This window comes from Vicugna pacos, chromosome 13 (genome assembly GCF_048564905.1).
Source record: "Vicugna pacos chromosome 13, VicPac4, whole genome shotgun sequence".
Lineage (NCBI taxonomy): Eukaryota > Metazoa > Chordata > Mammalia > Artiodactyla > Camelidae > Vicugna > Vicugna pacos.
The window spans coordinates 65,117,208-65,137,005 of NC_132999.1; the positions used below are offsets into that span (position 1 = coordinate 65,117,208).

Below are 19,798 nucleotides of genomic sequence, written 5' to 3' on the forward strand. Positions count from 1 at the left end.
CATCCCCATCCAGCCTAGAAGCCCAATTGGCGTCCACGCACCCCAGATGCCCCTCTACATATCGGGGGAGAGCTGCCCTTTGGTTCCCGGGGCTGCTAAGGACATGGGAGGCTGGAGGAGGCGGCCGCCCCAAGGAGGCGGCCAGCAGGGAGCGAAGTGAGTGGTGGAGACAAGTGAGCCAGGCCGCGTTGAGAGCAGAAGTGGTTCAAGCCCCAGTTCCGGCCACACTCAGTGGGCGGGAGCCAGCCAGTCTCCCTCTGGCCTCAGCCGGCCTGAGGCATCTGTCCGTCAGCTGAAGCCGAGAGAACCCAGCTCTCAGGAAGGGTGAGAGGCCTGGGTGACTGGGGACTGGATGTGAGGGCCTGGCTGCCCTGGCCGTGCGTCCTCAGGAAGCGCTCCATTGTCTCCGTCTTTGCCAGCGAGAGGGCGACGTCGCCGAGCCCCCACCCCATCCTCGGGGAACAGCTGGCCTCCCTCGCTGCCTCCCCAGCTGCTGGTGCGCATCTTGTGGGGGGGCAGCTGCTCATTGTGCCAATGATGCCCTGACTCCCAGGCCCCGCCCACCACTTGTGACTATTTGAGGCAGGTGGGCGGGCCCTTAATTGAGACTCTCAGCCCTGCCAGTGATGGAGACCTCCACTTTCTAAGCCAGAGAGGGAGGCCGCTTCACCTCACCCTTGGACGTTTGCCAGGAAAACAGTGCTCTAGAAAAAAGCAGCAGCCACACCCAGCTCGGACGTCGGGCAGGACTGAGCAGAAAGCCAGCCCTGCTGGGAGAGGCCGCCTGGAGACGCAGGTGGGAGCGAGGGTCCACACACCCCCAGCTCAGATCCACCTCCCAGGGAGGTTCTGCCTGAGCCCCTGGGGAAGGTGAGCCCGCCCCAGGGGAGAGGCGCTGCCTGGGCCCTGCCCATCGAGTCTCGGGGGTCCCAAGCCACGCTCATCAGCCCTCCCCCCAGCATCCAAGTCCTGCCCATACAGCTGCCGATACCTCTGCAATCCGTGCATCCCACAACCCAACTGCCACTGTGCTTGAGTCAGCACTCCTGGACCACCACAGCCTCATGAACGACCTTCCTGCCTCCTCTCCGACCCTGTATGTTGGGATAAACCGTGTCTCCCAAAATCCGTGTCTACCTGGGATCTCACAATGTGACCTTGTTCGAAAGTAGGGTCTTTGCAGGTGTCCTTAGTTAAGATGAGGTCATATTAACGGTTTATAATGACCGGTGTACTTACAAGGAGAAGGATATTCAGACACAGACACCCCCGAAGGAAGATGGAAGACGGCCCCGGGACGATGGAGGCAGAGACTGGAGGACTGCAGCCACAAGCCAGCGAAGGCCTGGGACCACCAGGGGCTGGAAGAGGCTGGAAGGACCGTCCCCTAGAGCCATCAGAGGGAGCCCAGCCCTGCTGACACCTGGACTTCGGATGTCTTGCCTCTAGACAGAGAGTGAATAAAACTGTTCTTTTAAGCCGCAGTCTGTGGTCATTTGTTAGGGCAGGCCCAGGAGGACAAAATCTTTTATTTGATCACCACTTGGACCAGAGAATAAGCTTTAAAAATTGTAAAGCTTCCCCTCCACCCCTTCTGCTCATAAACGTCAGTGGGTTTTCCTTTCATTTATATAAAAATAAAACCCTTAGCACGATCAGCCTCCAGGTCCCCGCGTGGCAGCCCCCTCTCCCCGCCGACCTCCTCCCCCCGCACTTCCTGGTCATTCGGAGACCCGCCCTCTCCCACACGTTCTTTGCACGGAAAGCTTGAATGTATGAAAAAAAAACCCACTGTAGCAGGCGCCCTGCACGCACTGTGTAACCCGCGTCCGTGTTTTGCTGTACGTACATCAGGCCTCCTAATAATGAGCACGTTGCCGACGTAGTGGGAGGTGCCTGCATCGCAGCCCCCTGCCCACCCCACCCCGGGCTGCCGCTACCACCTGTCCCCATTTCCATTCTCTCTCCCTTTCGTTTTCTCTCTCAGTCTCTCCTCTTTCTCTTCCTCCACCTCATTCTTACTCTCGCTCTCTCTTCTCTCGCTCTAAATATACAAATATGCGTATCTAGATTTAAGCACATAAATATGTACTCTCACATATACACATGTATGGTTTTATTAGTAGCACTTCGTACGTTCATATAACACAGCATCATACAAATCTCTTGCAATTTGTTTTTTCGTAATACAATTCTGAGATCAGTCTGTATTGATAAACATCCCTTGCCAATATAATTACACAGTTTAACTGCGGCCTGACACCCTGCTTCGGGCCGTACCATCGTTTACTTATGCAAACTCCTCCGTACCCGTGGACGTTCAGGTTGGCTCCATTCCTCGCTGGCACGCGCTGGGGCAATACGTGATGAACATCCGCTTCGTGTCCCTGTGCTGTCCTGCGAATGTTTCCCTCATTTACGGCCCCAGGAGCAACATTACAGGCTATAGAATATGAATATTTTCAATTTTACTGGTTATTATCAGATTACTCTCTTGAGGATTATAAGCATCTCCGTTTCCAGCAGCAGCGACTTCTTTCACACATTCCCAAACTCACGCAGCCCACGGGGGTTTACTGGGCACCTGGCAAGTGGGGCACAGCTCCGGGCACGGGGACACAGCCCTCCAGCAGCCAGGCTCTGGGGATAGACTGTCCAGGTCCACAGTTCACCCGCGGTGGCCTTGGGCGAGTGTGGTAACAAATTTGGACCTCAGTTTTTTCATCTGTAAACACTGATAAAGTTGAAAATGCATATATAGTTCTGGATATACGCAACTGGACAGAGGTGGAGGTAGGTACGGAGCTCGAGGCAGAGGTAGCCGCAGAGATAAAGATTCAGATGTGGACACAGAGATGCAGATGATACAGTTGCAGTTACAGGCAGGCACAGACACACACCAGACACAGATATGCGCAACCAGTTAGGGATACAAACACACAAACAAAATAAATAGCTTAATTACCCCCTCCCCAAAAAATCAATCAATAAATACACAAGCAGGTGTAGACACACACAGCCAGAAAAGTTTCCCCTGCGCCTCGACTTCCCACGTTACAGCAACTATCCCAGCGCTGATGTGGAAGATAACGTGAGATCATGTGTGTAACAGCTCTGGGCTCCGAGCCTGGCACAAAGCAGCATTCATACTGGGAGCTACGATTGTTGTCCTGGGTCAAGGACTGCCACCAAAATGCACCAGGGACACACAGAGAGCCGAACAAGGCTGAGTTTATGGTCTCACTGCAATAGACCGCGCATCCTGGGAGCCTCGGAGCGTCGCAGCCAGAGGGCGTTAGGAAGAACGTATCAGAGATTTGGGCTCGTATTTGCCAATCTCGGGAGGGAAATTGGGCTTTGCTCTGAGTTGGACGCTGTCAGGAAGTGGGGGTAATTCAGTGGTTGGCATCTTCACTGCTTTTATCCAGAAGGCGGAGCAACGGAGTGAGGACGAAGCTGTGACTGATAAAGAAGCTGCGGTCACTCATGTCTCGGGGTCGGGGGGTGGTCAGCCTGTGGATCGGACGTTCTTGAGTGCGCTCGGACCTGATCGGGGGGAGCCTTGCCCGTCCGACAGCAGAAGCCCATCTTTTCTCTTTTTTTTGAACACTTGTCGTTCAGTTTAATTTAAAACAGGCACACATGCAAACAATTCCCAGAAGTTTTTAGGGAAGACACTTCTGGTTCTAAAACCCTGACCCTTAAAAAATGTCCCTGCTTTTTTTTTTTTTTTTTTTTTTTTTTTTTGCCCCAAAGCAGGAGAATCTAACAATATCAAGGTAGGGTCGAGACACCTGGAGTTGTTCCCTAGCAGGACCAGACCAGCTCCTGCAGCCAGGGGTTCCTCCTTTTCTCATCTGCTAGAGATTTTCTGATTTAGACTCTTGTTCAAGGAACTCTGCTGCTTCCAACAGTGTCTGGCCATCTCCTTCTGGTTTATCCACCTATACATCTGACCTCCGCATGGTCGGGCCCTGCTTGTTGGGCTCAGCTGTGTCTTGCCAGCCATTCTCCCTTGGTAAGAAATAGATTGTGTCTTCCTTGCTCCAAAGCCAGACGCTTCTGCAGAAGGGCCAGAGAGCAGGACCTCCTCAGAGCCCTTCCTCAGCCAGGGTCACCCCCACGAGGGGACTTGGAGCAGCCATTCTGTTCATCTGGCCAGGACAGCGCCCTGTGGACAGAGAGAGCAGCTGGGAGGCCTTCTGTTTACAAGAGAGGGTGCACCCTCGGGAGTCACAGTCACAGGGTTAAATGTGGACTCAATGATGCACTGGGTTCAACAGTGACCCCAGAAGTTCATATCCACCCAGAACCTGTGACTGTGACCTTGCTTGGAAGTGGGATCTTTGCAGATGTAATTAAGATGAGGTCCTACTGGACCAGAGTGGACACTAAATCCCATGAGAAGAGGTTGGACACACAGAGATACAGAGAAGGTGACCAAGTGATGACAAGGGCAGAAGTCCAGGTGATGGAGCTGCAGTTCAAGGGACATGAGGGGTGGCAGCAACACCTGAAGCTGGAAGAGAGGCGTGGCACAGGCACTCCAGCCCTGCTCACACCTGGATTTTGGACTTTGGTCTCCAGAACTGTGAGATGGGAAGTCTGTGCAGCTCTGAGCCCCTAGTTGGTGGTAATTTGACACGGCAGCTGCAGGAAGCTGACGTGGGGACCTTGAGATGCTGTTCCGCCACCTGCACCCTGGCTCTTCCTCTCAGGGCGGAGGGTACCCGCGCTGGCATGGCCGCCCTTTCTTGGTGGGGCCATGGCTCGGCACAACCAGCGCCGAGTCCCCCAGCCCTCTGCCGTCTCAGGGCAGCAGCTCGGGCATCCATCCCTGGGGCGCCGGCTCCCGCTGCTCAGCCCATCAAACAGCCATCAGGTAATGACTACCATTACGTGATTGTGGTGTCGCTGGGCCGGTGGCTTGTTATTGTTAACAGTCACGTAGTGTGCATCCATCTGCAGAAAATGATTATAATAAAAACCAGGAAAGCCCCCCTCGGGTGGTCGTGGGCTGCTCAGAGTGAAGACTCTGGAAAGGAAGGCACACATGGTGGGCGTGCCTGGGGTGGGGGCGGGGAACTCAGCTACAAAGACGGGCAGTGGTCTGAGCCCCCTTTTCTGAGCACCTTCAGGTAAGCTCTCTCGAAGACACTTGAGAACGTTGACAGATGCTGATGAACAAGTTCCACCAGAAACACCAGAGAAGGGCAAGCCGTCAGCCGGCGCTCCTCACACCCGCACATGGGTCTGTGCCGGCCCCGGCTCCGTGCGGAGCTGTCAGAGGAAGGACACTCCTGTGTCTGCCCTCGGAGACCAGGCGGCAGGACCAGCGCCCGGGGGCCCAGTCAGCCCCGCTCCTTGTTCCCGCCATCAGCGTGGCTTGGGGAGGACCGTTCGCAGCAGCTGAGCGGGCCAGGGAGCTTCCTGGGAGGAGCGAGCTGCCGGGGGCCTCGGAGGACGAGAGGGAAGCAAGAGCGAGATGCATCCTCCTCCATCTGATGCCTCAGAACCTGCCGCGGCGTCTGCACTTCCCTAGCCCAACGGGAGCGTCAAAGGGGCCGCTCTGTGCCCAGGGCTCCCACCTGCCCTCAGATAACAGAGATCCTGTCTGTCCCCCCCCACCAACATTAGTTCAGATGTGACAGACAGCAGGCGGCCTCTGCATGCCCCCCCACCTCCTCGGGGTCCCACGAGCGTCCCCCTGGGGTGCCCTCCATCTGCAGAGGTCGTCCCTGTCAAGCAGCAGGGGACAGGGCAGTACATCTTCTCAAGACCCACAGTCAGATTCCCGCAGCCTGGATTTTCTGCCTGAAGTCGGTGGATTAAGGGAGATCAGGGAACTCGCCTGAGGATCCATGATCAGAGGACGAGGGCGTGCTGTGTCCTGGTCCTGAGAACGATATTTCCCTACAGGAGGCTTCGCCACCAGGACCCCTAATGCTGTCCTCATTCAAGAAGGGAAATGCTTCTGCAAGTGTCCTCGGTCAGGACTCAGAGTCTCTGTGATGAGCAGGGTATCTGATTTCCACGGTGGAGAGAGCCCCCAGCCCCTTCCTCCTCCCCCCACCAGTCGCTGCCTAACACACTCCCCCACAGGTGGGTCAGGGCTGCTAAGTGCAGAGGCTTCCCCGACCCCAGATTCAGGGGCCATCGGGACACCCTCAGAGCTCTCTGTGGCACATCCCTGGTGTCAGATAAAAACACTCAGAACTTCAGTAAGGAGAGACTGGATCCTGAAGGAGTACTGCCAGAGAGCGAGGGGCCTATTGCAATGGGGAGGGGATTATTGTAATTGGAAGAGGGGCCATTACAATGAGGGCAAGAGGAGGAAGGGGCTATTGTACTGGGGGAGGGGCTGTTGTGTTGGGGGAGGGGCTGTTGTACTGGGGGAGGGGCTGTTGTGTTGGGGAGGGGCTGTTGTGTTGGGGGAGGGGCTGTTGTACTGGGGGAGGGGCTGTCGTACTGGGGGAGGGGCTGTTGTACTGGGAGAGGGGCTGTCGTACTGCGGGAAGGCTCCAGCCATGAGATCAGCAAGCGTGTGAACGGTCAGGTGACAAAGCCTCTCCTTCACACAGGAAAGCAGGCAGACTGGAAGGACAGCAGGTGGGGAGGGGGGATAAAGGACAGAGGCCACCTGATGGGACAACAGATCAGAGAACAGCTCACCCTGGGGCCCGGAGGGGCCATCCGCTGCCCCGGGGCGAGGGTGGGCCAAGGTACAGGAGCCCCGGGAAGGAGAGACTCTCCACTACGTTCCATTAGCAAGTGTTCTTCCCGTTGGTGAGCGCGGACAACACAGCTCAGCTAGTCATTGATGGGGAAAGGATGGGGACTGGGGGGATCTGTCTCTGGCTTTGCCCTGGGCAAACGCAGGGGCATGCTGAGTCCATCCTGTCCCTTGGGGAGGGGGGTTTCATGGGAAGCCATTGCCAAGAGCACGAAAGAGTCGGGGTGGTTCTTTGACAGTCACTGTTTACCAGGATCACGGGCTCAGGAAAATGCAGCATTGATACTGGCCGTGATGCAGACTAGAGAACCTGTCCTTGCTCTGAGCTCAACATAAAACCAGCAGTTTTCTGGCTCCCAGTAAATAGGTCAGAGCAGTTTTTTCACTGCTTCCAAAACCCCAAGGGACCGACCAAGCCTCGTGCATCTTTTAGTGATGAGAGTCCAGGGTGCTCTAATGTATCCTTTACTTTGGAGGGGATGTCCCGGCATGCCCCAGTCCACCCCGAAACCCGTCACTGATGTGGCCGGCTCTGGGGAGCGCGTCTTGGCTCCGAGGCCTCAGTGCATCTGCCATTTCTTGTTCATGGGGTCAGTGCTGCCGCCGATGGGTGGGGTGTGCGCCATTCTGCCGGACTTCCCACCAGCCCACCCACTCCCTGTGAACACACGGTGACGGAGGGCATGGGGAGAAGCAGAACTGGGCGGGACCCTGGACTTGAACTGGGGCCCATCCCGCGTCAGTTCAGGTGGCTCTTCCCCTTCCCGGGGAGCGTAGGACTCCCAGTGTCGGCGTCCACCAGCTCTCCTCTCCCCGGGGACGGTCAGCCCAGGAAATGGCTGTGAGCCCCGCTGGGAGGGCTGGGTGAGCCCTCCTGCACATAAGCACCTGCTGCGCTAGGGCAGCCCCCTTCCTCAGAACCTGGCTCGCCCGCACTCCCTGGGTTCTGGTCCAAGAACTGGTTTGGGTTTGGAACCAGGGCAAGAGGTCACGTGCATTTAGGCAGCTGCCCTCAGCCTTCTCCTTACCCATCTTTGATCCGCTTGATTAGACACCGTAAGCGTTCTCCTCACTGGCTGCCACCATCGTGCCCTGGAGTAACCCGCTCCGTCAGTCCCTGCCCGGGACTCCGGCGGGTCGGGGCTCTGCCGCCATTCTGACCTCGCTGCCCCGTGGGTAACTTGCTTCTGACAGGTGAGCACTGCCACGTGACCGCTGCTGTTCTGGGGCCCCAGCGCTGCGCCACCGTCTCCTTCTTCAGCCCAGCTGATGGAGAAGGACCATTGCCAAGCTCCCAGTGACTCCGGTGCCCCTCACCAGGGCATTCCTTATCACGTGGCCCCTGCAGCGGTGGGGTCAGCCAGGGGCTTTCCAGTCTTAGGACGTGGACTCATTCAGCACACCCGTGCTCTGACCTCTGACCCTCCTCCTCAGCCCGCCCTGGCAGCCTATGGCCTTCTCTTCATTTAACCCCGGCCATCACTTTCCCGCACTTCTGAAAGGCATCCTGGCAGCTCTTAGATCCGCCTCTGCCCAGTTGTGATATCCTGTCTCATGAGCCTCCTATTGGACACCCACTGCCTTATCTGCTCTCTGTCCCACCCCGACCCACCCCACAGGATCCAGCTGTGGGCCCCTCTCCCAGTGTCCACTGGTACCCATCAGCCAGGTCCTGAGCCGTTGGTACCCTCACCCTCCCCTCCCCGCAAAGGTCCATGCAGGTCCTGCTGCGATTTGACTCCAGGTGTGGGCCTGGGGGCGGGGGGCCACCAGGGGCTGCCCTGGGGGGCTGCATTGCCTTTAAGGCACCTGTTCCTCCCCGGGCTCTGCGGTGTCTTCAGGCAGGGAGGGGGCTCCACCTCCGGGGGTGGGAGGGGCCTGCCACCTCCACAGGCACAAGGGCTTGGGGTCGGGCCAGGGTGTGGGTGCGTGGGGGGGGCTTTGGGAGCTCACCTGCATCTCCACAGACCCCCCACCCGCATCTTAGGGCCCACCTGCCTCCCGGCCAGGGCAGAGGGGGCAACTGAGACAGGAAGACAGACCTGAACGTTCCCTGTCGTGGTCAGTCCCTAGCTGCGACCTCCTGTTGGCTCCCCAGACCTTGAGCCCGGGGTGGAGTCTGGGCGGGGACTGAGGGCAGAGGACGGGGCAGGGGAGGAGCTGAGGGAGAGGGGCTGGAGGGCTGTGCTGGTCCCACCTCGTGGTGGCGAGGGAGCCTCGTACTGCCCTAAAGCCGGTCCCTGGCTGAGGGCAACGCCCGGGGTAAGGGGCGTGACCAGCCACAGGCATTGGCTCCACCCACCAGGAACAATCCTCCAGAGCAGGGGACAGCTTGGGGACTGGGCACCGGCCTGATGACGTAAGGACGGCAGCCACTACAGGAACAAGCCTCTTCCGCCGGCTCCTCACAGGACCCCAGGGAGCTGCGCCAGCCGGCCGGGCCCGGCCGCCCCGCGCGCTCTCAGGACAGCATCCGGCTCCCTCGGCTGCTTCCCGGGGCCGGCGCCCCGCGCGGCCGTTACCGCGGTGTCTGGGCCCGAGCTGTGTCACTTCCGGCACAGGGCCATCGAAGACAGGTCCCCAGAGGCCAGCCAGGTGCCAGCTGGTGGATGAGAGGGGGGAACAGCAGGGTTGATCTGTTTAATCTAACGCTGGGACTTTGCACAGCGGGAAGGACGCTGTTCCATTTGTCAGGGTTAGACAGCTCCCGGCAGATGGGCTGTCCACGTCGCACCTCGCTCCTGTTGGAGGGCCGTGTGATTAAACGCGGGCCCCTGCAACGGAGAGCTCTCCTCTTGTCAGAGGTCCCTTAGATCACAGCCGGGCCTTCCCCGCAAACGAGGACCTTGGGTGCAGGCCGCACCCGCTTCCGCTTCCCAGTTTTACAAAGCGTTTTGAGGAGTAAAGAAAGTCGCCCTCTGACCTGAGTCCTCCACCTGGTCAGCCTGCCGGCCGCAGCTCCTGTGGGGCTGCCCTCAGCCCGTGGGCTGCAGCATCCAGATAAACGCGCCAACACGAGCTTCTAAAGCCGCGGCCGCGCGGGTGGCAGGGAGGCTGGGCGAGCCAGCCGCAGGGCTGGGGCTCGGGGGCCGCCTCGGGGGCGGCGCCGCCCCAGCAGCCCTCACCTGCCCGGGCGGCCCGGCTTCCTCAGCACGTCGTCCTCCCCGCCTCGCTGTCCTCAGAGGCGTTCCCCACGCGAGGTCCACGTCAGGGTGGGTTGGGTCCCCCTGCTAAAATACAGATTCGTGGGCCCTACCCCAAGCCTCCTAGGCCAGGATCTCTGAGGGCAGCGCCCAGGGGTCTGCGTTTTAAACCAGCTCTATGATGACCCTGGTGCAGACCGGGGTCTGGGGACCGCAGTGCAGATGGGGAGGGCTGGCAGCCAGCACCACCCAAGGCTTCCTGCCCTGCACCCCCTGGCCCAGGGCATCAGGCACTGGGTCCTGACTCGGCCCCCAGCTGCTCCAGAGCACCAGGAGCGGGAGCTTAGGGCCCCGGACAACCCCGCACAACCCCGCACACGTACAGCTGCCTCCTTGGGAAGAGTTTTAGTTCTGGGGCTGCCAAAACAAAGCACCGAAGATGGGGCGGCTCACACAACAGTCATTAACTTCCACACAGATGCCGTCTCTCTGGTCTCATCCACTTGTCCTTCCCCCAAGCCCCCTCCCAGCCCCAGAGCCCTGTGTGAGGGACCCTCCCCGACAGCCTCCTCACCTCCCACCGCACAGCAGGCCCCAGACACCCTGACCTGAGCCCCCGTCCTTGCTCCCCCTGCCCCGCCTGGCCCACGCACTTCACATGGGCTCCGGGGCCTCGGCAGAAGGAGCCGAGTCTGGGTTTCCACACACATCGCAGACTGCGGCCACCTGGAGCCCCTCTTCCTGCAGGGATGAGGCACAGGAAGTTCTCGCAGGGTACATGGTGGAGGATGGAACAAGAGAAGGACTCAGAACCACAGCCCTCCCTCTGCACATGGACCCAATCAGGGAATTTAGACTGATGGAGGGTGAAGCCAGAAGGAGCCTCATGGCTCCCAGCCCAGACCCCTGGGGTCTCGCACTGAGGGCTGGGTCTGCGGGACCTGGTGCTGGAGGAGCGGGAGTCCCTCGGGTGGGTCAGGAGCAGACCCCACCCCCCCGGCCAGTCTTTTCTGAGCAAATCCCTGAGCCTCACATCTTCCTTTCCAAGAGGAAGTCTCAGGCTCCCCCTTCTTCCCACCTCCCTGTCCGGCCTCAGCTTCTGCAGAGCAAGCCGGAGTCCTGGGGCAAGAGGGACCAGGCTGGGGGGCATCGTCCTCGCCAGACCACACGTCTCTCTAGACCCGTCATTGCCTTTCGATGTGCCGTCCCTCCTAGAGGCCTTGATTTAAAAGAGTAAGTTAAAGCATAGCCAACATAACTGAGCCGCCCAGAGCGCGGGGGGCTGGACCCTGGGGCCCGACTGCCCAGACCAGAGCCAGCTCCGCCCCAGTGGCTTCGTGGCCGGAAGCCAGCCTCTCCGGGCCAATTTCCTGCTGCGTGACAGGGTGGTATCAGCGCCCTTCTCACGGGGTTGTGCCCGGATCAGGCAAGTTAGGAACGATGGTGTCTGATGTGGAGTAAGAGCCTCCTGGTGAGTGTGAGTAAATCAGACAGGGGTGCTGGGTCTGCCCCTCTAGTTCCAGGTGGTTTTTACCTGCAATCAGGGTGAGGCTGCTCTGAGCATCCCTGGGGATCACGAGCCCCTCCCACCCTCCCCCGGCCTGGCAGCCCTGATTTCCTCAGCGTTACAAAGCTCGACTAGACACATCTGTCAGCTTGAGCATTAAAAGCTGCCATGGCATTTAGGAAGGGAAAATAAACAGTTCTTTCCTCTCTCTCTCTCTCTCTGAAGTCCCAGTGTCCTCAGGGGATGAGACACTGAAGTATTTCACAGTAGCTTTCCTGGGACGCAGCAGCAGGAAGGTAAACAGTATCGGTGTGACTGGAAGCGCCCAGGATGGCTGGCAGGCTGGGAGGGGCCCAGTTCCAAAGGAGGGAAGGAGACCTTTCTCCAGAGGGTAAATTTTCAGAGCCACTGTCACCACAGAGTCCCCCGGGGCCAATGCCAGCAGCCAGGTCCCCTCCCAAATTTGCCACCTTCTAAATCTGGGCAGGGTGGCAGATGCTGCATGTCCAATCGGTTGTCAGCTTGCACTTTCCAAAGCCTGCATTCCTCTCCCTGCTTCCTGCACAGCACAGCAGCAGATGCGGGAGAGGCCAGGGCACAGAGAACTCAGGTTGGGGAACAGGCAGATACAAATGGGAAGTTAGTGGCTACAGAAGGTCTGAGTAACACTTCTAGGTGTCCTAAGGGGAGAGCAAATCTGCACCTGAGAAATCGTCCAGTGGAGGACAGATCATCAGAACAGGGAGTCAAGTGAATATGGACACTGAACTCTATGGGCCTCGGTTTCTTCGCCTGAAAAATGGGAATCATAATGGTCCCTACATCACAGGGTTGTTATGAGGATTGAATGAGCTCATACACATAATGCCTGAGAAGAACAGTGCGAGGTGCAAGCAGTGCTAGTGCTGCCATCTCCACCATCACCACCATCTCCACCATCACCATCACCATCGGCAGCAGAAGCAGCACCACCACTACCACCATCATTATCGCCACTATCACTGTCACTATCACCATCATCATCATGACCACCATCATCTCCAACACCATCAGCAGCAGAAGCAGCACCACCACTCTGGTCATCATCATCATCACCATTACCATATCCATCACCCTCATCACCACCATCACCATCATCATCATCACCACCAGCAGCATCATCATCATCACCACCATCACCACCGTCATCATCACCACCACCATCATTACCATCATCATCATCACCAACATCACCATTGTTATCATTATCAACATTATCATAATTATCAACCCTAGAAGGTAGAAATCAAGCTGGACTCTAAAAGATGGATCCTACTGGGATAGGAGAGAGAGAAGGGGAAGCAGGTCTGGAAGGTGGAATGAAAGAGGTAAGGAATGGAAGTTAGGAAGGTGGAGGATTCCTGGGGCTGGTTCCATTGAAGAGCCGCCAGCAGACCATGGGGGCAAAGACAGGCTGGGGTCAACTGGCCCCCTAGGAACCTAGAGTCTCCCAAACCTTCTGCTCTTCCCTGACTCCTGGCTTTTCCTTTCCTTCCCTTGGATTCAAATGTTGCATCTGTGCTTGAGTGGTAATCCCTACTTCATCTCTGGAGCCACACTCCACCTTCTAGCGATGTGTGTGAACACAACAGCAGTGGTCCAAGCATGTTGCCCCAGGGACAGTCTCTCTGGGCCACCCAAATATTTCCCTCCCTTTACAGGAGCATCTCCCCCTCTCTGGCAGCTTTCTGACTAGCTCTCTTGGCTTAATGGAGAGGCATCCTGGATTTCTTCTTAGAGGCTGATTAAAAAGTCCTCCCGGGCTGGGAATGAGGATGGAGTGATAATTAGCTGGCTGGCTGCAGTGGCCAAGTCTTCAGCTCAGGAACATTGTCATTGGAAAAACGTGAGAGTTGATTTGTTCTCTCCAAAATGAACCATTCTTGTTAGATTTCCCAATGGCTAGCTTTGGCAATAGTCATTTACGTCTCCTTCCCACCTGGGGGGACTCCTGATCCTTCCTGGTGAAGGGACATGGCATCTCCCGGCGAGGCTGCAAATGCCTCATTATGGCTCTCAGCTGCACACTTGTTCTTTCTTCTCACTCTGGGTCACATTTCATTTTGGCTTAAATAATGAAACCAGCAGACCGGAGATTAGAGCTGTTAAATGATTTTTGCTCCCAGGAAACAGATGCTTGTCCAAGATATAGACTCAGTGACAGCTCAGTAAATTCATGCTAGTGGGACTGGAAGAAATGGACTGAACCAGGGTGGACATGGCTCGGAGACTCTGAGATTTGGGCTTCCAGCCCAAGAGATCAGGAGGGGACCACCAGGTCACACAGGCAGGAGAATGGGCCTTGTGCTCTGATGTGTGACAGAGGATACAAAGCAGGCCTTGGTGGTCTCTCACACACTTCCAGAGTGAGCTCTGTCCTGAGGTGGGCAGGGGACCCCAAGGGTGGGGGTAGATGCCTTTGACCTTCATGGGATGGCAATACCATTTTGCTTTCTTCAAGCTCTTTCTCATACGACTTCATTTGGACTCAGAAACTCACTGGGGCCACTTTGCTGCCTCCATCATGCAGACAAAGAAAAGGCTCAGAGATGTGTGACTCCACCCAGATGTCCAAACCTCCTGTGGCCAGTCCAGATTGCAGCCCTGCGCTCTTTCATTTCACCACTCTTCCTCACCATCCTTTCCTCTTCCAAAGGGGGAACCAGGAGTCCAGAGTGGTGGAGGACAGTCCCCAGGTTATGTGTCAGTAGGGGCAAAACTCAGATCTTTCTCTGCATTCTGTTCTGGGAAGGACTTAACTTCAGTTCCTTGCAGACAGAGGGACCCACGAACTGGGAAGCAACAGCAGCAAGTCTCGGGGTCACCTGAAATCTCTGAGCCTCTGTTTCCTAATCTGTGGTCAGCCCTGCTTCAGCCACACAGGGAGCCCACAGACCTCAAGGGCCACAAGGAAGAAGAATTCATGGCTACCCACCAGGCTGGTCCACAACAGAGGTTTCCCTCTTCCCTCCTCCTTCTCTTCCTCTGCCAACCGAACAGTTACTGGACCCCAATCCCTTCTAAGCAGATCCCTGTCTTACACATTCCCTGCCTTCCTTTTGGTTTGTTTGTTTGTTTGTTTAACATTTTTTATTGATTTATAATCATTTTACAATGTTGTGTCAAATTCCAGTGTAGAGCACAATTTTTCAGTTATGCATGAACATATATATATTCATTATCACACTTTTTTCTCTGTGAGCTACCATAAGATCTTATGTATATTTCCCTGTCCCTGCCTTCCTTTTGGCTTGAGCTCTAAGACCCCTGAACCTTGCCTTGCCTACAGTTTCACTCTGCTGCCCTGGTGTCTCCAGATGGATGTTCCTTTCTGGCCCAGGCCCTGTGGACACAGTTAGCTCTGGTGCTTGGCACTTCCATCCTAGACGGGCTTGAGCTCCCAAGAGCCCAACATCCAGGCACTATGGCTGGTGTGTCGGGGAGCCGAATTGACAGGGTTCTCTCTGGTACCTCGGCTGAAGTATGTGCTGGGATGGCAGGCAAGGCTGGTTCAATCCCCACACGCTACTTTGTGGCTGTGGCTTTGGGCAAGTCACTTCACCTTGTGAGGCCTTGGTTTTCTGACTTGGGTGGGTGGAAATAATGTGCTTCCTGAGGGGGTTGTTCCCCTAGTTGATCATCTGTCACCCCCTACTCCAACCCACTGTGGCCTGGATTTCATCCTCAGCATCCTGCTGATCCTGAGCTTGCCAAGGTCACTAGGCTGTTGCTAAATTCAATGGACATTTTATAATCTTGTCCTACTTTTAACCTCTTGGCACCATTCAGCACATTTTCCCCACTACTGCCTTCCTAAAACTCCTAGTTCTCTCTGCTTCCAGAACCCCACACTCTCCTCCCTTCCCTCTCCCCTCTCTGGGTTCTCGTTCTCAAAGCTGATTTTCTCCCCACCTGGGTTAGTTAGCTCCAGCTTCCATAATAAAACACCATGGGCTGGTGGTTAGACAACAGACAGGTGTCTCTCACAGTTCCGGAAGCTGGATGTCCAAGATCAAGGTTCTGGCTGATTCAGTTCCTGGCGAGGCCTCTCTTCCTGGCTTGCAGGAGACACCTTCTCACCATGTCCTCACATGGCCTTTCCTTGGTGTTGCACATGGAGAGAGAAAGCTCTCTAGTGTCTTTTCTTACAAGGACACTAATCCTGTGAGATCAGGGCCCCACCTTGGTATTTATTTAACTTAATTACTTCCTTAGAGGCCCCAACTCCAAATACACCCACTCTGGGGGTGACAGCTTCGACATATGAGTTCTGGGGGTACACAATCTACAGTCCCACCCCTAAGGGAGGTGCTCCTCAGGTACCGGCCCTCAGCTCACCTCTCCTCTGCCCTCCCTCACCCCAGTGCTGCCCAGTGGGACTCTCTGTGATGACAGAAACGTTCTGGTGCCTGTGACTCTGAGCACTAGAAATGCGGCCAGTAGGACCTGAGTGTGTCACCAGTTGCAAATATCTTCAATGTAAACAGCCACATGTGGCTGGGGCTGTGGCACCCGGCCGTGCAGCGTTACACACTCTCCACACACAAGCCCAGCATGGAGATTTCCTAAGCTGTAGGCCACAGCTCTCACACTTCCACCTCTAGCCCTCATCTGTGGTCCTGGCCCATTAGTGTGGTGCCAGCTGGACTCCGAGTGCTCACAGCATCTCAAACTTCACCTGTCTCAGATGGAACTCTCCACCTTCCCCTGGACCCCACCCTGGTAAAAGGCACCACCATCCACATAGTCCTCACCAGAAACCTGGGGGTCACCCTTGACTCCTCCTCTCTCGGATGCCTCCCAAATGCTGCAGAGTTCACCTCTATCCTGTGCCTGAGGCCACCTGCTTGCCTCCACCTCCCTGCCTCCACCTCTGGCTCCCCCACTGCGCATGCACCCTCCTCCACACCAGGCTCCCACATCAGCCACATGCATCTCCTCAGAATCTTCACCACCTAACAACCCTGGCCTCCATTTGTGCTGCCCCCACTTCCTCCCTCAGTTCCCCTCTTCCTCATGTGGCCCTCCTGTCTGCACCTCCTCCCTCAGTCCCTGCAGCAGCTCCTCTCCACCCTCCACGATTGCCCTGTGACACCTCATCCCCCTCTCCCTCCAGGGTCCCTGGGGAGGCAGTGGGAGTGCAGACGGTGCAGACACGGAGCTGAGCCGTGTGATCTCTAGCAAGCCTACTGGGCCTCCACTCCCATCACTGGACAACAAGAATAATTACAGCGCCTTCCTGACAGGGATGATTAAATTTAATGTTGATTGCATGAGTTAACTCACAAACACTGTCTAGGACAAAGTAAACCTCCAAAAACATTAGCCATTATGAGCTAGTCATTCCTACCCCAAAGCCTGGGCTGGCCACACGCTCTGGGCTTCCATGGAGAGCCCGCCCTCTAGCCCCCTGCACACACTTCTCACCCCTCATCATCCTCGCCACCTCCCTGCTGGGCTGTGAGCCCACGAAGGCAGGACCCCCATTTCCCTACCAGCTGAGTCCAAGGAGGTGTTGGTACCCAGCTAACGTCCACTGAAGGAATTCGTGTAAACCCATCATGCTTTTTGCTATTTTTGACACTAAGAAGAGATCTGAAGATGCTTCTGTGCTGCAGTGAAACAAATACAGTGTGAAAATAAAGGAAGACCCCCCCCCACATGAGAGTAAGCAAAGGCCATTCACTCAGAACTCAATGTGGCAAGGGTGTCGGCTACCATCACTGAACTTGGTGAGACCCCAAAACAGGAAGAGGAGGCGGGGAGCTTCTTGGTGGAATAGGGGAGGTTCCAGGTACAGCCTGATGGGGACTGAGGGCCTGGGGAGGCTGGAGGCACTGATGAGAATCTGGGGCCCCGTGGGATTGGCTGGGGGCACAGCCGCCTTTCTCTGGCTGGTCCTGAGCTGGAAGCAGGGACAAACCTTAGGGAAGTTCTTGTTATTAATCAAGTCCTGGCCATTTCAGGACACTGGTTTTGGAGGTTATCATTTGGCCTCCTGTGTTGTTGCTAGCGATAATAGTCTGACTTCGTACAAGCCTGACTCGCTGTGGCCAGCTTCCGGGCTGGTGCTGGGCATAAGGGGTTGGTGCCCTTGGCTGGTTGCTGCAAGTCATGGTTCAGAACCCTACTGTTCTGCATGGACTGGCCACTGACCGTTTACATTGTCAGCCTCTCAACAGAGACAGAGACATCAAGAGAGCCCTTCCAGCCTGCTCCCACAGCCTCCCCTTCTCCGTGGGGTCCCCCATGGACAGGCGGGTGTGTGCCCTTGCAGACACGTTCCAGGGAACTTGCTGTCTCTGTTTAGTGTCTCTGCTTCACATATGTGCTGCAGCTGTAACACGTGTGTGTTGTGTGCTTGTGCATTTCTGCCAGATCTCAGGTTGTTCAGGGGTTGGGTTCCAGCGTGGACCTGCCAAAGGCCACCCCGGGGTGTTCCTCAGAGGTGCCGAGAGTGGAGTCTGCAGAGGTCAGACGTTTCTGAGAAGGTTGAGCAGGGAGGAAAGAAGCCACTGAGAAGCCCTTTCATTTCCCTCTTAATAGAGAATCAGGATTGAGACCCAATTCTCATTGTTTTTAAATTTATACTGAAGAGTATTAGAAATGAAACATTAATGGAACGTGAAAAATGAACTCTGCATTCGGCTCCCACTTGCCAAATTGCCCGAGCGTGTTGCGGGGAAGGGAGCAAGGCTAGAACCATGCCCAGAAACCAAGCATCTCCACCCCGCTCGCGTGGATGACCGCCACGAAGCTTAATGGATAAATATTTTACGTACTTTAATTTTCTCATCTATGGGCTTGATGTTCTAAGTCATTTTTTGTTTTGTTTTCCTACTTCATAAATGTTAAAAGCATGTGCTCTTTTCACTAAGAAGAACAGTGTGTGGTTTCCGTTCTGCGGCTTTTCCCTCAAACCCATGAGGACAAAAATGCTGAGACATGTGGCTGCTCCTTTCCTAACCTTCTGTAACGATCGGAGCTCTCCAGAGGGTGTACATATGCAATTTAGTATGAGAAACGGGCTTGTGTGTTTACAGAGGCAGCAAGCCTCAAGACCCGCAAGTCAGCAAGCGGGGGACCCGGGAGAGCTGACGGTCCCAGTTCAAGTCTGAAGGCAGGAAAAAGTGGATGCCCGGTTCAAAGGCAGTCAGACAGGAGGAGTTCTCCCTTCCTCGAGGAAGGGTCAGCCTTTTTGTTCTAGTCAGGCCTTCAGCTGTTTGGATGTGGCCCACCACATTGAGGGGGGCAATCTGCTTTATTGAGTCTACTGGCTCCAAACTTCATCTCATCAAGAGGCCCCTTCCCAGACACACCCAGAATCACGTTGCACCAAACATCAGCCCAGCTGAGTCAACACATTAACTTAACCATCACATGTCTTCTTTGTCTTGTATTCCTTCGCATCCCACCTGCCTTATCCTCGGGCTGGCTCTATCGGGAATACAGTTCTCACTGATTTATTTTTCTAACTGGACCCCACAGACGCATGCAGCCTGGTGGCCTGGTTTCCCCTGACTCATTTTATTTTTTCCTCTCTCATCGTTGTTCCCTCCTCTTTCTCAGCCCCATTTCCTTCCTTAGATCTGTGACTTTTCAGAACATGTCACAATTCCTCTTAGAGAGCCCCCGCCCCATCTTCCCCTTGGTTTCACTGTGTCCCTTAACTCAGAAGTGGCCGAGGTCCTTGTCTGCAAGGGACACAGAGCCGCAGCTCCCTGCTAACACACAACTAGACTTGGGGACGGCAGCTCCACTCTGCTCCTATCCCGAGGTGAGACTTTGGCGGAGACCCAGCTAAGCCCAGATGGAGCCATGCAGAGACTCGATGCCATATATCACCCAAACTGCACTTCTAGAGGGCTTTCTCCCTCCACCCTGTGTTCTGTTGTGTTTAGCAGAAGAGCTGCATGGCCGTAACATCTTCCTTTTCTATTACCCATTTCAAAAATAATCATCAAGAAAGCAATGAAGAAGCAGTATTAGAGGAATTGTAATGATATTAGAAGCACCCATAATCCCACCTTAGCACAGCTACTATTTTTACTTGGAGTTTTAAGGTCTTCATTTAAAATCTCCCCATTAGTGAAATACACACACTCTAAAGGAAAATGACATGTGTGTGCAGCTGAGCAGAATATATTCGGGTCCCAGGCAACCACAAAAAGCTCCACCAAGCAGAATTCCCCTACGGCCCCAGAAAACGGACACTCTGCATGGAGGGGCAGCTGGCTTAGGGTCTTCCAACCCGGAGGATCATTCAGCCATGCGCCATGCTGTTTTCTTGCTGAGGATCAACGTGGATCGGTCCTTTGGGAAGGGGTTGTCATGTTGCCCCTCTAGGAGTGGAAGTCCTGAGCTGCTCCGTGGCCC

At 55.8% G+C, this 19,798-nt stretch overlaps 1 long non-coding RNA gene across 1 annotated transcript; it reads left to right on the plus strand.

Moving 5' to 3' along the window:
- Nucleotides 1-629: 629 nt before the first annotated feature.
- On the plus strand, nt 630-1,478 carry LOC140701003 (uncharacterized). Its single transcript, XR_012079779.1, has 2 exons — nt 630-796; nt 1,243-1,478. It is a non-coding gene; the product is annotated as an uncharacterized lncRNA (long non-coding RNA).
- Nucleotides 1,479-19,798: the final 18,320 nt, after the last annotated feature.